General features: G+C 39.4%; 1 long non-coding RNA gene across 2 annotated transcripts in view; it reads left to right on the forward strand.

Moving 5' to 3' along the window:
* LOC111432785 overlaps positions 1 to 12,102 on the forward strand; it is a 16,119-nt gene extending 4,017 nt beyond the window's left edge. The window contains exons 2-4 of one of the 2 annotated variants that reach the window (XR_002708688.1): positions 11,134 to 11,342; positions 11,422 to 11,502; positions 12,073 to 12,102. This is a non-coding gene — a long non-coding RNA (uncharacterized LOC111432785). Of the gene's footprint in view, positions 1 to 11,133; positions 11,343 to 11,421; positions 11,699 to 12,072 lie in introns of those variants that run through there. The other variant, XR_002708687.1, reaches the window with a different exon arrangement.
* Positions 12,103 to 19,164: the final 7,062 nt, after the last annotated feature.

The raw sequence follows: 19,164 nt of genomic DNA on the forward strand, positions 1-19,164 counted from the left end.
ATTTATTTTAAAAAAAAAAAAAAAAAAAAAATCTAGCTTAGAGTTTATTCATGAACCAATATAACTTAGCTATATTAACATTTTATGGTCTTAATTATATCCCAACAATTTTGGGACAAACTCTTGAGATTTGATTTAATAGACGTCGCGAAGAATAATAACATTAGATCTAAATTATCCAAGAACCCCAAAAACAATAATGAATCAACCTATATGAAAGTTTTGGAATGAATTACTTTGATGATCAAGATTAAGAGTAAAAAAAACTTGCTTTTAAATGTGGGATTCGAATCACTCTACAAGATAGCTTGATCAAAACTAATTGAATGATTATAGCATACAAATATAAACACAAGAAATACTAATTGATTTAAAGACCTTATTAAAGAAGAAGACTTTTATATCTAAATTATCAAAGAACTCAAAAAAACGATAAAGAGTCAACCTAAGGAAATTTTTTGAAATAGATTACCTTGATGATCACAATAAATATTAAAGAATACTTGTTTTTAAACTCGTGATTTGAATCACCCCATGAAAGGTTTGATCAGCACCTCTTTAATGACTCTAGCATGCAAGTTCTAAAACAAATTTGCAAGTTTGGTTTGATCATCCATTACATAGCATATTAACAAGCTCGATTTGACCATCCTTTACAGGATGATAAGTACTTGAATATACAAGCTTAGTTCCCAAATTACTCCACAAAACACGCCAAAAGTGGCTTAAAAATTTAACATCATGATTACTAACTATGTTGCGTTGCAATGTACAAGTTTCCTAAAGAACAAGTCTATATGTTTTGTATTATCAATTTTGTGACAAGGAATAAAATGAGTCATTTTACTAAATCTATCGGTTATATACTTATGGAGCGTAGATACAGGAGCACATGACAAAAAGGGATTGTGGTAGGGATTGTGGTAGAGCTAATCAATATGCCACAAGTGTGATCCAATTTAGAATTTTAAAGGGAATGATGAAGTGTGCGTTTAACTTGTTTTTACACTTAAATCTCAAAACAAACTTCATTGGTGCCATCTTCAAGAATACCTTGCCGCTTACTTCAAACCCTAGGTTTCTACATCTTACATCGACATAATTTTTCTGTCTACTCTTCGTTTGAATGCATCTTCATCTTGATCTTCTGCATGACCTCATTGGTAGCTTGAACCAACTCTCATCCTAGTAGCTTGCATCTAACCACTTCATCCCAATATACCTGGGATCTACATTGTTTCCTATAGAGAGTAACGAACCATGTCATACAAAATGATTGCTTTGAAATTATTTATTATAAGTGAATTTCATAAGGTATAACTTAGAATCCCTATTGTTTGAGAAATTTACACGCAGACACATTAACAATTCTTATAACGTTTGAGTTATAAGTCTACGTCAATATCTTGTTCCTCAGCTCATCACAAACGTCCTGGACAAAGAGGTCCATTGTTTGTGAACTTAGAAAAATAATCAACCGATCATGATGTGCTGACTCATGGTCTTTAAAAAAATAGGATTCCCTTGTTAGGAATCTATAATTTGGTGCCTGAGAGTTCGTAGTTGAGCAATCTGTACCACAACTTCTCCGACTATTACTACTATCTTTTCCCGCTCTAAGTCAACTTGCACTCGTGACTGTTCGGTGATCATAGCTGACAGTGGGCTGTTTTCCTCCTCAAGGCATTGACAACCACATTTTCCTTTCTTTAATGATATTGTATGTCTACCTTATTATCCTCACCAGTTTTAGCTACCTCCACGGTCTATATTTAGTTTCTATTGAGTGAATAAATACTTCAAGTGATCTGTGAAAATTTTAGTCTTCCCTTCCTCAAGAGTGTCATATATTTTCAATACAAAAACTATTGTGGTTGGACACGTAAGAAACTATTATTTTCATGTTGCGTATTAACACACATCCCAACTCTTTCTTAAAGGCATAATTATATACAATTTAGTCTCATGCTCAAGACAATGAGTATTAGGGCCTTCAAATCCTAGACACCCCCCAACCTTATACAATATAAATTTTTGAGCTAGCTAGCTAATTAATAACACGATCCTCATGTATGTCCCACATACTATTCTAGTGTTCAAGAATGAACCCGACGTGCTACCATTCCGCCAATGATCCCATGATTATATAAATAACATTACTATCAAGGATTCCAACTCGAATTCAGCTTGACTAGTAAAAGATGCAGCAATGAATACAGCTTGACAAGAGTTAAACAAAATTTTGAGCTTGCTATCAAGTGCACATTGAATATTGAATTTACCCGACGTGAATTGAACACTCAACCTTCTGATCTAGAGTTAGACGCGCTATCATTGCACCACGGATCCCATGATTATATAACTAACATTACTATCAAGGGTTCCAACTCGACTTCTGCTTGACTAGTAAACGATGAGTAAAACAAATTTTTAAGCTAGCTATTATGTGAACATTGAATATTGAATGAACTCGAGCTAGTTAACAAGTGCACATTGAATATTGAATGAAAACGACGTGAATCAAACACGCAACCTTCCCGTCGATGTGAGCTCTTGGGGAAGATCAGCACGAGTTGTTCATAATTATAGTTGGGTCAAAAGTCTGTTTTACCCCTGTAATTACATCTTTCACCTTAAGTACCACTAATTCTCTAATAAACAATCTGTTTATGATCCAATCATAAACCAAGTCCAAATCCCTCTTGGGCCAATGAAAGGGTGGGGTCCACCACTAATTCTGTTTATGATCCAATCATAAACCAAGTCCAAATCCCTCTTGGGCCAATGAAAGGGTGGGGTCCACCACTAATTCTGTTTATGATCCAATCATAAACCAAGTCCAAGTCTCTCTTGGGCCAATGAGAGGGTGGGGTCCATTGTTCAAGTCCCAAAATCAATACTTAGGGGTCCACCACTGATTCTCTAATAAACAATTTGTTTATGATCCAATCATAAACCAAGTCCGAGAGGGTGGGGTCCATTGTTCAAGTCCCAAAATCAGTACTTAAGACAAACTCACCTACTTCCATCTACATGTCTCCACATGAATGATTTGGATCAAATGAACTTTCCTTTTTCCTGATATGGAAAGAAGTGAATTCCGTCTACAGGTCTCCACATGAATGATTTGGATTCCTTTTTCCTTATGGATTCCTTTTTCCTTATATGGAAAGAAGTGAATCGCCTTATGGATTCCTTTTTCCTTATATGGAAAGAAGTGAATCGAACACACAACCTTCTGATCTGGAGTCACGCATTACCATTGCGCCACAGATCCCATGATTATACAACTATCATTACTATCAAGGGCTACAACTCAAATTCAGCTTGTCTAGTAAAAGATGCAGCAATATTTTCAGCTTGACAAGAGAAAAACAAGTTTTTGAGCTAGATATCAAGTGCACATTGAATATTGAATGAACCTAACATGAATGGAACAACACAACCTTTTGATCTAGAGACAGACGCACTACCATTGCGCCACGGATCCCTTGATTAGTTATCATTTTACTATCAAGGGTTCCAACTCGAATTCAGCTTGAATATCAAAAGTGCAAATTGAATATTGAATGAATCCAACGTGAATCAAACATGCAACCTTTTGATCTAGAGTCAGACACACTACCATTGCGCCACAGATCCTATGATTATATAACTATCATTGCTATCAAGAGCTCCAATTTGAATTCAACTTGAATAGTAAAAGATGCAGCAATGAACTCAGCTTGACAATAGTAAAAAAAAATTTTGACGTAGATATCAAGTGCACATTAAATAAAGAATGAACCAAACGTCCTAACCTGGAGTCAGACGCGCTACCATTGCGCCACGGATCCCATGATTATATAACTATCATTGCTATCAAGGGCTCCAATTTGAATTCAACTTGAATAGTAAAAGATGCAGCAATGAACTCAGATAAAGAATGAACCAAACGTTCTAACCTGGAGTCAGACGCGCTACCATTGCGCCACGGATCCCATGATTATATAACTATCATTGCTATCAAGGGCTCCAATTTGAATTCAACTTGACTAGTAAAAGATGCAGCAATGAACTTAGCTTGACAATAGTAAAAAAATTTTTTGACGTAGATATCAAGTGTACATTGAATATTTTATGAACTAGACGTGAATCGAACACGCAACCTTCTAATCTAAAGTCAGACGTGGTACCATTGCGCTACGGATCCAAAAATTATATAACTAACATTACTATCCAGGGTTCCAACTCGAATTCAAAGTAATGAATTCAGCTTGACAAGAGTAAAACAAATTTTTGTGCTAGTTATCAAGTGCACATTAAATATAGAATGAACTCGACGTGAATCAAACACGCAACCTTCTGATCTCGAGTCAGATGCACTACTATCGCGCCACGGATCCCATGATTATATAAATAACATTACTATCAAGGGTTCCAACTCGAATTCAGCTTGACTAGTAAAAGATGCAACAATGAATTTGGCTTGAAAAGAGTAAAATTTTTTTTTGAGCTAGCTATCATGTGCACATTGAATATTGAATGAACTCGAGCTAGCTTACAAGTGCACGTTGAATAATGAATGAAACCGATGTGAATCAATCGCGCAACCTACTGATCTGGAGTCAGACGCGCAACCATTGCGCCACGGATCCCAAGATTATATAACTAACAAACCTTCTGATCTGGAGTCAGACGCGCAACCATTAGGCCACGGATCCCATGATTATATAACTAATATTACTATCAAGGGTTCCAAATTGCGCCACGGATCCCAAGAATAACTAACAAACCTTCTGATCTGGAGTCAGATGCACAACCATTAGGCCACGGATCCAATGATTATATAACTAATATTACTATTAAGGGTTCCAAATCGAGCCACAGATCCCATGGGTTCCAAATCGAGCCACAGATCCCATGATTATAATAACTAATATTGCTATGAAGGGTTCCAAATCGAATTCAGCTCGACTAGTAAAATAAGCAGAAATGAATTTAGCTCGACAAGAGTGAAACAAATTTTTGAGCTTGCTATCCCATGAACCCTAAAACAAGTTTTTGAGCTAGCTAAATAAGTGAACGTTGAATATTGAATGAACCCAACCTGAATCGAACATGCAACCTTTTGATTTGGAGTTAGACGCACTACCATTGCGCCACGAATCTCATGGTTATGTAACTAACATTACTATCAATGGTTCCAAATCGAATTTAGCTTGACTAGTAAAGGATGCAGCAATGAATTCAGCTTGACAAGAGTAAAACAAAATTTTAAGCTAGCTATCAAGTGCACATTTAATATTGAATGAACCTGACGTGAATCGAACACATAAAACCAACCTTCTGATCTGGAGTCAAACGCGCTTCCATTGCGCCACAGATCTCATGATTATATAACTAACATTACTATCAATGGTTCCAAATCGAATTCAGCTTGTCTAGTAAAAGATGCAGCTCGCCAAATATTGAATGAACCCAACGTGAATCAAACATGCAACCTTCTGATTTGGAGTTAGATGCACTACCATTGCCCCACAGATCTCATGGTTATATAATTAACATTACTATCCATGGTTGCCACAGATCTCATGGTTATATAATTAACATTAGTATCCATGGTTCCAAATCGAATTCAGCTTGACAAGGGTAAAACAAAATTTTAAGCTAGCTATCAAGTGCACATTTAATATTGAATGAACTCGAGCTAGCTAACAAAGTACACGTTTTATATTGAATAAACCCGATGTGAATCCATCGAACACGCGCAACCTTCTAATTTGGAGTCAGACGAACTACCATTGCGCCACAAATCCCATGATTATATAACTATCATTGCTATCAAAGGTTCCAACTCAAATTCAGCTTGACGAGTAAAACAAGTTTTTGTGCTAGCTAAACAAGTGCACGTTGAATATTGAATGAACCCATGTGAATTGAACACGCAACCTTCTGATCAGAGTCATACACATTACCATTGCACCACGAATCCCATGGTTATATAATTAACATTACTATCGATGGTTCCAAATGGAATTCAGCTTAACTAGTAAAAGATGCAGCAATGAATTCAGTTTGACAAGAGTAAAACAAAATTTTAAGCTAGCTATCAATTGCACATTGAATATTGAATGAACCCAACGTGAATCGAACACGCAAGGGTCAGACGTGCTACCATTACGCCACGAATCCCATGATTATTTAAATATCATTACTATCAAGGGTTCCAACTTGAATTCAGCTTGTCTAGTAAAAGATGCAATAATGAATTCAGCTTGACAAGAGTAAAACAAAATTTTAAACTCGAGCTAGCTAACAAGTACACATTGAATAGTGAATGAACTCGACGTGAATTGAACACGCAACTTTCTAATCTGGAGTTAGACACACTACCATTGCGCCACGGATCCCATGATTATATAACTATCATTGCTATCAAGGGTTCCAACTCGAATTCAGCTTGATGAGTAAAAGATGTATCAATAGATTTATTAATAAGAATATGAAATGTCTACGAACTTAAAAGTCCAACCTAAACTTGCATTTACATGCCTTTTTTCTTTTTCCAATAGATTTGGTACATGGAAAGTCAAAGGTTTGACCTTTTCCAAATGCAATTAGTTTAATTTAAAATTATGATTTATTTGATTAAGTAAACTAATTAACCAATCTTTACTGATTAATCTTTTAGGTTATTAATTCAATGCTTAATATTTTAAAATTTTGTACGTTTTTTCATAATAACTATAAAAAAATCTCAATTATAAAAAAATTAAAATTTACAAGTAGAATGTAAGTAGCATAGCTAGTTAAAGTATTATTCTCAATATTATATATACATGGATGTGTGGGGATGTCACTTAGTACTCGAGTTAATTGTTCATTCCCAAATATGCTCACGAAAGCAATAATATATTAATGCATCTTCTTTTCTTGTTAATAAAATTTAATAATTTTAAATGATGATCGAGCGACTATATGAGAATTATCTAATAAATTAAGGAAAAAAATAATATATTTAGCTTAACTCAATATGACATACCTAAATGCAACTGTGCGAGTAAGAATGCAAATATAATCTTGACAAAAAAAAAAAAAAAAAATTGAGAGGTTCAATTCTCTACCATCACAAATGAGGGGTGTTCATATGAACCGAGAATCCAACCAATCCAGACTATCTAACCTAAACCATCAAGGTTAGGTTGGGTTGAATTCTTGGAAAATAAAAAATTTATATCTACTCACAAGTTACATTTTTTTAGTCGGGTCAATTTAACCAGCCCAACCAACTAAAAAATTGTTAGAAGAATTTGATTGTGTCAATAGTTAAAATAGAGATGTTTTCTTTTGGGTAGTTAGAGTATTGTTAGGTATTTAGTTTAACTATTTTACTTTACATGTGTTTAGTTTCTATTTAGGTTATTTGTAAAGCTACAAAAGCCAAGTTCAGTCTTCAATAATATCATCACTTTAAACTTCAATTATTTATGTTGCTGGCTTAGTTATTCTTCTGCCAAAACCTAACAATAGGATCAAAGTTGCAATTTTTGAGTGATTAAATAGAGAGTATGAGTGAAGACAAAACTTTAGCAAAGATCCCTCACTTCGATGGTCACTATGATCATTGGAGTGAGATGATGACAAATTTGATCAGAGCAAAGGGTTTATGGAGTGTGGTGGAGATTGTTTTCTCACAACCAAAGGAAGGAACAATGCTAACTGTGGCACAAAAGGGCCACCTTAATGATGCTAGACTCAAAGATCACCAAGTAAAGTATTACCTCTTCCAGGCAATTGATCGTACTATCTTTGAACAAATCTTTGGTCGTCGCATAGCGAAGATTGCTTGGGACTCAATGAAGCGAAAATTTGGTGGAAACCAATATGAGAGAATTTGAGATCCTAGATATGAAGAAGGATTAAAGTATCACAGATTATTTTGCAAGAGTGATGAAAATCTCCAACAAGTTGAGAAGCAATGGAGACAAGAAAATTGTAGAAAAAATTATGTGACTGAAAAATTTACTTATGTTAGTATCCATTGTGGATTTCAAAGATACTAATAGCATGTCCATTGTTGAATTACAAAGTTCATTAGTGGTGCATGAACAAAAATTTCGAAGATCTAACATTAATGGAGAGGAGCAAGTTCTAAAAGTCGAAGGACAAACAAAAATAAGTAACAGAGGAAGAGGAACTTACAGGGGCAGAGGACGCAGAAGAGAAAGATCAACTTTCAACAAAGCAACTATTGAATGTTATAGGTGCCATGACTTAGGTCATTTTCAATATGAATGTCCAAAGATGAATAAGGAATTGAATTATGGAGTTGGAAGAAGAGGATGAAATGGTGTTAATGACTCATATGGAAAGACATGAAGCAAAAAGGAGTGATGCATGATTCTTAAGTTCTGGTTGCTCAAACCATATGTGTGACAGTGAAGGTATGTTTTCAAGCTTAGATAAGGCCTTTTCCCACATTGTCAAGCTTGGAAATAATACATGTATAAAAGTTACGAGAAAGAATGTAGTGAAATTAACTTTGCATGGGGTTCGTTACACTATTAGTAATGTGTATTGGGTACCTGACCTAAAAAATAATCTCTTGAGCATTGGACAAATACAAGAAAAATGAGTTGCAGTGTTGTTCAAAGATGGTGTATGTAGCATTTATCATCCACAAAAAGAAAAAATAGCAGAGTCAATTATGAGCACAAATCGACTGTTTATTTTGCGTACTGAACCATCTACCGCAACAAATGAAGGAAGATGCCTCCAAGTTTCAAATATGGATCAGTCAACACTTTGGCACCATCGTTACGGTCATCTCAGCTACAAAGGCTTGTGCACCTTGAAATACAAAAGAATGGTGAAAGGCTTGTCGCAAATTGTAGCCCCAAACACCACATGTGAGGCATGTATGAAAGACAAGCAACATCGGACTCCATTTCCAAAAATGGGTAAATGGAGAGCAACGAAAAAATTGGGTCTTGTTTATGCTGATCTATGTGGTCCAATTTCACCAACTTCAAGTGGCCAAAAAAAGTACTTGTGCTTTATAGATGAGTTCTCAAGGAAGGCATGAAGTTATTTTCTCGTAGAAAAATCAGAAACATTTTATCATTTCAAATTTTCAAAGCAATGGCGGAAAAGGAAATTGGAATGCCTATAAAATGTTTAAGGACAGATAGAGGAGGAGAATTCATCTTTGCAGAATTCAACGATTTTTGCAAACAGCATGGAGTGAAGAGATAATTGACCAGAGCCTATATCCCACAGCAAAATAGAGTGGCCCAACGCAAAAATCACACTGTGATGAACTTGCTAAGAGCTATGCTGACATTGAAGAAAGTGCCTAAAAATTTCTGGCCTGAAGCAGTCAGGTGGACGATTCACATTTTGAATCAATCACCCACTCTTGCTATAAAAGACATGGCACCAGAAGAGGCTTGGAGCAGAGTGAAACCATCCGTAGATTATTTCAGAGTTTTTGGATGTGTGGAACATGTCCATATTCTAGATGCAAAGAGAAGCAAACTGAAAGATAAAAGTATAACATGTGTTTTATTTGGAGTCAACAGCGAAAATAAAAGGTTATAAAATATTTGATCCAACTACAAATAAAATTATAGTAAGTCGTAATGTAGCTTTTGAGGAAGATCGTGAATGTGATTGAATTTTTTTTTAAGGTGAAACAAAATTGGACTTGGAGAAATATTGAAATTGATGAGAACACAACCAAAGAAGGAGAAGTCACAGAGGAAACAACTAAACTTGTTGCTGAAACAATTGAACTAGATGCTGAAAACAAAGAAGGGGAAATTATGGAGGAAACTACTGAACCGGTTGCTGAAATAATTGAACCAGTTGCTGAAAAAAAATTTCCAGTAGCTGTTGCACCAGATTTGATAACAAGGGAGGGGAGAAATCGACATCCACCTTTATGGTTAGCATATTATAATTCCGGTGAAGGTTTATCTAAAGAGGATGAAGAAAATAGAGATTGGCTATGGATGAAGGAATCAAATCCATTGAAAAAAATCAAACATGGAACTTGGTGGTTCTTCTGGTTGGAGCAAAGAAAATAGAAGTGAAATGGATTTATAAAACTAATCTAAATGAGTCTGGAGAAGTTATAAATGCAAAGCAAGATTGGTGGTAAAAAGCTACACATAAGAGCATATAATTGATTATTCGGGAGCGTACGCATTTGTGGCCAAAATGGATAATCATTGTTTTTGCCGCCCAAAAAGGTTGGAAACTGAAAAGGGAAGTGAGGAGATGGTGTACAAACTCCAAAAGACTCTCTATGGATTAAAACAAGCACCTAGAACCTGGTTTAGTCGAGTAGAATCCTACTTTCACAAGGAAGAATTCACAAGCAGTTCTAGTGAGCAGACACTCTTCATTAAGAGGAAGGGAGGACAGAAAATTGGCAAAGATAAAAATGGTGCAAAAGTAGATGTAACTTTGTATAAACAAATAGTGGGAAGTCTGATGTATCTCACAGATACTCGTCCTGATCTCATGTTTGTTGTAAGTTTGATTAGTCGTTTTATGGCATGTCCAACGCAACAACATTTTGCAGCAGCTAAAAGAGTTTTAAGGTACTTGAAAGGTACAGTAGATTTTGGTATATTTTATAGAAAGGGAGGAGTTTGTGATTTAATTGAATTTACTGATAGTGACTATGTCGAAGACATGGAAGATAGCAAGAGAACTTCAGGCTATGTGTTTATGATGAGTGGAGAAGCAGTAGCTTGGTTTTCTCGTAAGCAACCTATAGCCACCTTATCAACCACAGAAGCTGAATTTGTTGCTGCTAGTGCCTGTGCATGTCAGCAAGCTGGATGAGGAGGATACTCAAAAGAGATTGGTCACTCTCAAATAGAAGGAGCAAAGGTAATGTATGATAATACTTCAACTATTAAGTTATCCAAAAATCCAGTTCTACATGGACGTTCCAAACACATAAGAGTAAGATTTCACTTTCTTAGAGATCTTATGTAATACCCGAAGAAAGAAGAAAAAGAAAAAAAAATATAGGAAAAGTTGAGAGGGGCAAATAGGTAAATTTGCTCCTCCAACCACCTAAGGGGTTCAAACGAAACCCCATCCATAGTCCTGCAAAAGAGAGATAGTGAGAGAAAGGGGTAGAGAGAAAGGGGTAGAGAGAACCTAGAGAGAGGAGAAAGGATGAACCGCCGGAAGACTCACCGAAAATTACCGTCGGAGTCTATTCCGGTGAAGATCATGATGCAAGGAGGTGAAGATCATGCAGAGAGACTTTCTTGGAAGGGAAAAGAGAATGTGGGTGGCCGGAGTCCCATTTTTCATCAAGAAGTCGGAAAACCCACAAGGTAAGAATCTTGAACGTTTCCCCAAATCTATTGGTTTCCTTTGTGAATCAAGATCTGAAATCTTGATATATTCATCTAGGAACAACTCTAAGCATGATCTGTGAAGAAGTTTGGCCAGACCTCAACCCGAAGGCGGAGATCCGAGAGTCGTCCGAGAACGGTGAGCGAAATTCCGACCTTCTTAACTCATCCGATAGTTAATCGAAAATTACAAAAAAAATACGAGGATGTAGCCAATAACACGATCTAAAACTTTGTTGAAGGAATCATGTCGATCCGATCAACAGATCGAAAGATATGAAAATCGGAAAAGAAGGTTGTGTTTCGGTTTTCAGAGGGCAGAGAAGAAAGAAGAAGAAGAAAAAAAAAAAAAAGAAGGGAGTCGGCCGGCGAGCGGCGGACGGCTGCGACAGGCGCTGGACACGCTGCGACCATCGGCTGGAGCAACGCAACTCCAGCGAGGCGTCGACACGGGTCGCCTGCAAGCCGGGCCGAACCGCGACGTGAGCCGAGCCGACCGGACCGGCCGACCCGCGGCTACGCAGAGGCGCGCGCGCATGGTAGGAGCGCGTGCAGCTTGCGACTAGCGTCTTCCCGCGCGCGTGGCCACACACTCCCAGCGTGCTGCTGGCGCGTGAGCGCGCGTGGAACGGCCAATTTGGCCTGGTTGCTTTCTGTTTGCCCGATTTTTGTCTCGGTTATAGTTCTAATACTGTTCTTACGTGAATAGGGACCTAATTTAAAGAAATCAGTACTTTTGTACACCTCACAGGCAAAGAAACGCTAGCAAAAAGGGCACGCGTCAACTAGGTAAGTCACCACCCGGTATTTAGGAAGAAATACTTGTAGGGTTCGCTTGGATTGTATGTATGCATGTTAGTAATTTTGCCTTAAATTAGCTCTCCATGAATGAGATTAATTAGATGGATTGTTATGATGTGTTGGGTGAATTATCTGAGTGTTGCTTGTATGCCTTAAGCTTCCGTTGTAGGTATGCATGCGTTTAATTTATGTTAGAATTGTGTATGCCGGGTTTTGGGTGCTTGAATTGAGCGCGAACTTCGTGCTCTGGGAGCTTGATGGAGGTCATCGCCCCGTTGAGCCGGTCTGCCTAGTTTGCATGAATTACATACTATGATGTTAGAAGAAGATTGCATGCACCCTCTGTTAATTGCTAGGGCCCATTTCTATGATAAGATTAGGGAATTTCTCTTAGGAGCGATATGCCACTCTAGATAGACTTAATTTTCCCCTAGAAACTTAGTGGTTTACCACAGCAAGAAAGTACCTAGGAGGGTTCATAGATTGCTAGCGTGAGAACGGTATCTATAGCTTCGTGGGAGGACCAAGGGTCCCTGATCAGTCCTTACTGCTCTTAGCCATTTCGCATGGGAAATGTGTTCCCACGTCGTATAGCCCATTAGCTGCATGGGAACGGGTTGGGTCGCGCCCCCCATAGGAGGACTATATGGGCATAGGGGTATTCAGCACACCCCTAGGCTAGATACCATGTAGTCCTAGATAGCCATGTAGAGGTAGCGCCTCATAGAGAGATACCGACCATATCAGCTTGGCATAAGGAACCTCTAGGTGACTAATGGAAGGACGATGAACCGATGAAATCGAAGGGGCAAGCCCCAAGAGACTAAGGTTAGAACCCGATGTCCTAGAACCGAATTAGGAAACCATGGGGGTTCTGTTAAATTAAGATGCGAAGAGAGCCTACAAGTAGGTGGCTTACTGAGTATAATTTTTATACTCATCCCGTTCTCCTTTATTTTTCTCAAGTGTTCACTGGCTGCTGGTCGAGGTAGAGGAGCGTTTGAGAGCTGTACAGTCACAGAGGGGGTCGTTCCGGAGCGTCAGTCCCTTTTCGGTCTTTTAGAGTCTTTTGTATTTCATTTTATATTTGCAATTTCTTTTGTAATAATTAAGAAACAAAATTTCTCTCTTTTGTTTTAATTCAAAGTATTTTTATCTTTTTACTTTGGTTTTCTTTTCTTTTATTTTTCTTTTGTTTGTTTTCAATTTCGTCTTTTTAGTCACGATGCAGTTTTTTGAAGCCTCGAAAATCGGGTCGTGACAGATTGGTATCAGAGTAGTCAGGTTTTAGATTCGGTAGACTTTTTCTAGGATAGAGAGTCGTACACCTCTGTGACTCAGCTCAACGACACGCCTCGCCGCGACCAGGTATGCATTTTAACCCTGTTTAGTAGGATATGAGTGGTTGCAAGGCTGTAAAAAATTGATGTTTGTTTTGGAAAAGTGGTAACTATGATTACACTTTAGAGTGTTTAATAGTGAAAGTTCACTCTATTACTGTTGATGCTAGATTTGAGTTATTGTGAGGAGGCCGAGAGGGTTCATGTTATAACTTACTGGCCTTAGGAAGACAAAGGGGCGACTTTGCAAAGTGCGTGACGTCCAACCCATAGAAATGTATATCATACCTTCTAAGGTCTAGTAAGAGATGGTATACCTATGGCTCAGCCTCCCACAACCATAATTCTAGATGTCAAGCATGCCTCCGTAGAGACCACGTAGTAGGCCTAGTTAGTATAGGGCTGTCTTGGTGCACAAACCACATAGTAGACCCAAACAATATCGTTCTTACAAGTAAGGGCGACCACTATAGGAATTAAGCACCCCTCAAGCAAACCATTTTCACGGGTGAGTTTGGTTAAGTTGGAAGTCGAGAAATAAGATTCACCAACAGAGAGAGTGAAGCTGCGGAGGCCCTGGCTTCCAGGTTGGTTGGAGTCTTCATGATATAAGTTCAGGTTCATGGACTTCCATAAGTGAGATGTGCGCTTTATGCCACTAATGAGTCATGAGGTGTAGGATATTCCTACTAAAGGATCACCTAATGGATGACAAGTCGCTTTGGACCTTGGTGGAGAGGACCAAGTTCAAAAGCAGTACGTGGTTATCAGGACCATGAAACTGCGTTCTAACCTATCCTTTGGTCAGGGCATGTATGCTCACAAGGTGAGGGACGTTGAACTGTCAAGGTAGTCCAGTGAACCTCAGGGTTGAGAACAACAAGAAAAGAGGTCAAGCTATGGTCATGCCTTCGCCGTTTGAAGGAAGAAAGTCTAGATGGGCGTTAATAAGAACCAACCCTTGCATAAGTGATCTGGACTACAAAGGGTAGAACTCCAGTTTCACACGAGTATAACAAAATACTTGTGAAGCATACTCAGACAGTGGTAGAGATGCTAGATAACGTGAGTTTAGAAACTACCTGAAGAGTAGTGAGATAGTGATAGTGCACTAGTAAGGGGAGTAGAAGACATAATGTGTCTTGCGGAAAACCTTGGACATAGATAAAAGTATCCTTAGAGCTTGAGGAAGACTAGTTACCAAACAAGAGTTTTTAGAGAGTTCCATAGGCTCCTTTACAAGAACTTGATGGATGCACACACACGAGCCAATATAAGATATCACTACGAAAGGAAATGTGACTTGATCAATCATAAGACACTACATGAGTTGGCCTAGGTGAATGCAGAGGACTTATACAAGGAACCTTTATTTTCAAAAGAGCCTGCATTTAGCTCAGATGAGTATTCGTAGTTAGGAAAGTTACATGACAAGTTATCTCGTCATGGGGAAAGACCTATGTTGGCCAATTGGGAGGTAGCTACGAGATTCTTGGTGAAGTAGTAAGGATTGTAAGGGTCTCGACAAGTTTAGGATACCTCTTATGTGGATCAAGGAGAGTGATATATCGAAGGCAACTATTAGGAGCAATCACGAGGAAGGAAAGTTTATCGATAAGCCTTTCGACCTGATCAATGTCTTGCTAAGGTTTAGGTTTAGACTAATTGAATGTTTATGAGATTTTCTTGTTATCGTCAAAGACGACTTCAATGACAATGTGTCGTTGTACACCAAGATGGAATTAGTTGACAAGGAACACTCGGGGGAAAGTTATGATGATGTTAAGGACACACCAATTGTACGCTAAGTTCCCCAAAGCAAGTTTTGGCTGTCTGAGATGACATCTGAAGTTATGTGGTGTCAAGCGAAGAATTCATTGTAGACACCGCTAAGATTGAAGTAGCTATGAGGTGGCCAAAACTGACCACAGTCACTAAGGTACGAAGTTCTAGAAATCTTTCGAAAGACTCGTACGTGATATTTCCAAGATCTCTGCAGCGCCTGCACAGTTAACCAAGGAGGGAAAATCCTTCGATTGAATACCAGTAGGCGCAGAGAGTTTCCAGGAACTTAAGCAAAGGTTGGTGACTGCAGCAGTTCAAGATGGGCTAGACAACCTTGTAATGTATAGAGATGCCTCATGTAAGGGCTTAGGGTGCGTGCTTACGCAGAATGGTAAGGCAGTAGCTTACCCTTCAAGAAAGCAGAAAGAGCACGAACAAAATTACCCTACTCATGACCTTTAACTAGCAGCAACCGTGCTTGCCATGGAGACATGGCAACATTACGAGCATGGAGAAAAGTGCAAGCATACACTGACTAAAGATCCTCGAGTACTTGGTCGTACAGATGGAATGACATAAACCGTTAATACATCTGCAATGATCACCAAGCAAGCGAAGTTACAAGATGGAAGGAAGAATGCTAGAAACTGGGATTGCAGTTAATGGTAATATCGCTAAGATAGCATAGATGACCATGCAACCCACTTTATGAAAACGTGTCTTTGATGCCCAGAGATCTGATGAACACCTTAACAAAGTGTGGAGTCAGACTGGGGTGGAAAAGCCGACTAGGTGTTCTATCTCCTCAGACGGGGTCCTGCACTGGCAAGACTGCCTAGGTGTTCCCTAAGACGAGGAAATCCTAAAGACGTTTTAGCTGAAGCCACTATACATCTGATACGTTCCACCTAGGATATACGAAGTTATCTGAAGAGATACTATGGGTGGCTTGGGAATGAAGAGAGACATGGCGGGTTTCGTAAGATGATGCTGCTAGCAGGTTAAGGCATCGAAATAGCGCCCAACAAGATTGCTACAGTCCTTCAATGGGAAGTAGTGAGTGTGGGTTTGTTCTCGGGTTTGCCAAAGACTAAACAGACTCGTAACGTGATTTGGATACTTGGGGTAGACCAACCAAGACAACTCACCTCATCCCAGATGAGACCACTTATCGAGTAGATCGATGAGATAAGTTATATGTCAAAGAGATGGTACGCCTATACAGGTACCAGACCCTATCGGGTCAGACCAAGACGCGAAATGTTGGTATGAAAGAGCGAACACCTTAGTAAAAGTCTCGTGGGAGTAACCACCTTAATGAAGAGGCAACTCGAGAACGTAAAGAAGATGGGAGAGGGGCCTATCCCAAACTCTTCCAAGAGATAGCTACTTTCGGGGACGAAAGTTCTTAAGAAGGGGAGAATTTGTAATACCCGAAGAAAGAAGAAAAAGAAAAAAAAATATAGGAAAAGTTGAGAGGGGCAAATAGGTAAATTTGCCCCTCCAACCACCTAAGGGGTTCAAACGAAACCCCATCCATAGTCCTGCAAAAGAGAGATAGTGAGAGAAAGGGGTAGAGAGAACCTAGAGAGAGGAGAAAGGATGAACCGCCGGAAGACTCACCGAAAATTACCGTCGGAGTCTATTCCGGTGCAGATCATGATGCAAGGAGGTGAAGATCATGCAGAGAGACTTTCTTGGAAGGGAAAAGAGAATGTGGGTGGCCGGAGTCCCATTTTTCATCAAGAAGTCGGAAAACCCACAAGGTAAGAATCTTGAACGTTTCCCCAAATCTACGATTTTTCTTTGTGAATCAAGATCTAAAATCTTGATATATTCATCTAGGAACAACTCTAAGCATGATCTGTGAAGAAGTTTGGCCAGACCTCAACCTGAAGGCGGAGATCCGAGAGTCATCCGAGAACGGTGAGTAAAATTCCGACCTTCTTAACTCGTCCAGTAGTTAATCGAAAATTACGAAAAAAATACGAGGACGTAGCCAGTAACACGATCTAAAACTTTGTTGAAGGAATCATGTCAATCCGATCTACGGATCGAAAGATATGAAAATCGGAAAAGAAGGTTGTATTTCGATTTTCAGAGGGCAGAGGAGAAAGAAGAAGAAGAAAAAAAAAAAAAGGGAGTCGGCCGGCGTGCGGCGGACGGCTGCGACAGGCGCCGAACACGCGTCGACCATCGGCTGGAGCAACGCAGCTCCAGCGAGGCGTCGACACGTGTCGCTTGCAAGCCAGGCCGAACCGCGACACGAGCCGAGCCGACCAGACCGGCCGACCCGCGGCTACGAGGAGGCGGGCGCGCGTGGTAGGCGCGCCTGCAGCCTACGACTGGCGCCTTCCCGCGCGCGTGGCCACGCACTCTCAGCGTGCTGCTGGCGCGTGAGCGCGCGTGGAACGGCCAATTTGGCCCGGTTGCTTTCTGTTTGCCTGATTTTTGTCCCGGTTTCAGTTCTAATACTGTTCTTACGTGAATAGGGACCTAATTTAAAGAAATCAGTACTTTTGGACACCTCACGGGCAAAGAAACGCTAGCAAAAAGGGCACACGTCAACTAGGTAAGTCACCACCCGGTATTTAGGAAGAAATACTTGTAGGGTTCGCTTGGATTGTATGTATGCATGTTAGTAATTTTGCCTTAAATTAGCTCTCCATGAATGAGATTAATTAGATGGATTGTTATGATGTGTTGGGTGAATTATCTGAGTGTTGCTTATATGTCTTAAGCTTCCGTTGTACGTATGCATGCGTTTAATTTATGTTAGAATTGTGTATGCCGGGTTTCGGGTGCTTGATGGACGAATTCGCCCCATTGAGCGCGAACTTCGTGCTCTGGGTGCTTGATGGAGGTCATCGCCCCGTTGAGCCGGTATGCCTAGTTTGCATGAATTACATACTATGATGTTAGAAGAAGATTGCATGCACCCTCTGTTAATTGCTAGGGCCCATTTCTATGATAAGATTAGGGAATTTCTCTAAGGAGCGATATGCCGCTCTAGATAGACTTAATTTTCCCCTAGAAACTTAGCGGTTTACCACGGCAAGAAAGTACTTAGGAGGGTTCATAGATTGCTAGCGTGAGAACGATATCTATAGCTTCATGGGAGGACCAAGGGTCCCTAATCAGTTCTTACTGCTCTTAGCCATTTCGCATGGGAAATGTGTCCCCACGTCGTACAGCCCATTAGCTGCATGGGAACGGGTTGGGTTGCGCCCCCCATAGGAGGACTATATGGGCATAGGGGTATTCAGCACACCCCTAGGCTAGATACCATGTAGTCCTAGATAGCCATGTAGAGGTAGCGCCTCATAGAGAGATACCGACCATATCAGCTTGGCATAAGGAACCTCTAGGTGACTAATGAAAGGACGATGAACCGGTGAAACCGAAGGGGCAAGCCCCAAGAGACTAAGGTTAGAACCCGATGTCCTAGAACCGAATTAGGAAACCATGGGGGTTCTGTTAAATTAAGATGCGAAGAGAGCCTACAAGTAGGTGGCTTACTGAGTATAATTTTTATACTCATCTCGTTCTCCTTTATTTTTCTCAGGTGTTCACTGGCTGCTGGTCGAGGTAGAGGAGCGTTTGAGAGCTGTACAGTCACAGAGGGGGTCGTTCCGGAGCGTCAATCCCTTTTCGGTCTTTTAGAGTCTTTTGTATTTCATTTTATATTTGCAGTTTCTTTTGTAATAATTAAGAAACAAAATTTCTCTCTTTTGTTTTAATTCAAAGTATTTTTATCTTTTTACTTTGGTTTTCTTTTCTTTTATTTTCCTTTTGTTTGTCTTCGATTTCGTCTTTTTAGTCACGATGCGGTTTTTCGAAGCTTCGAAAATCAGGTCGTGACATCTTACAAAAGA

Source organism: Cucurbita moschata, unplaced genomic scaffold (assembly GCF_002738365.1).
Source record: "Cucurbita moschata cultivar Rifu unplaced genomic scaffold, Cmos_1.0 Cmo_Scf00040, whole genome shotgun sequence".
Lineage (NCBI taxonomy): Eukaryota > Viridiplantae > Streptophyta > Magnoliopsida > Cucurbitales > Cucurbitaceae > Cucurbita > Cucurbita moschata.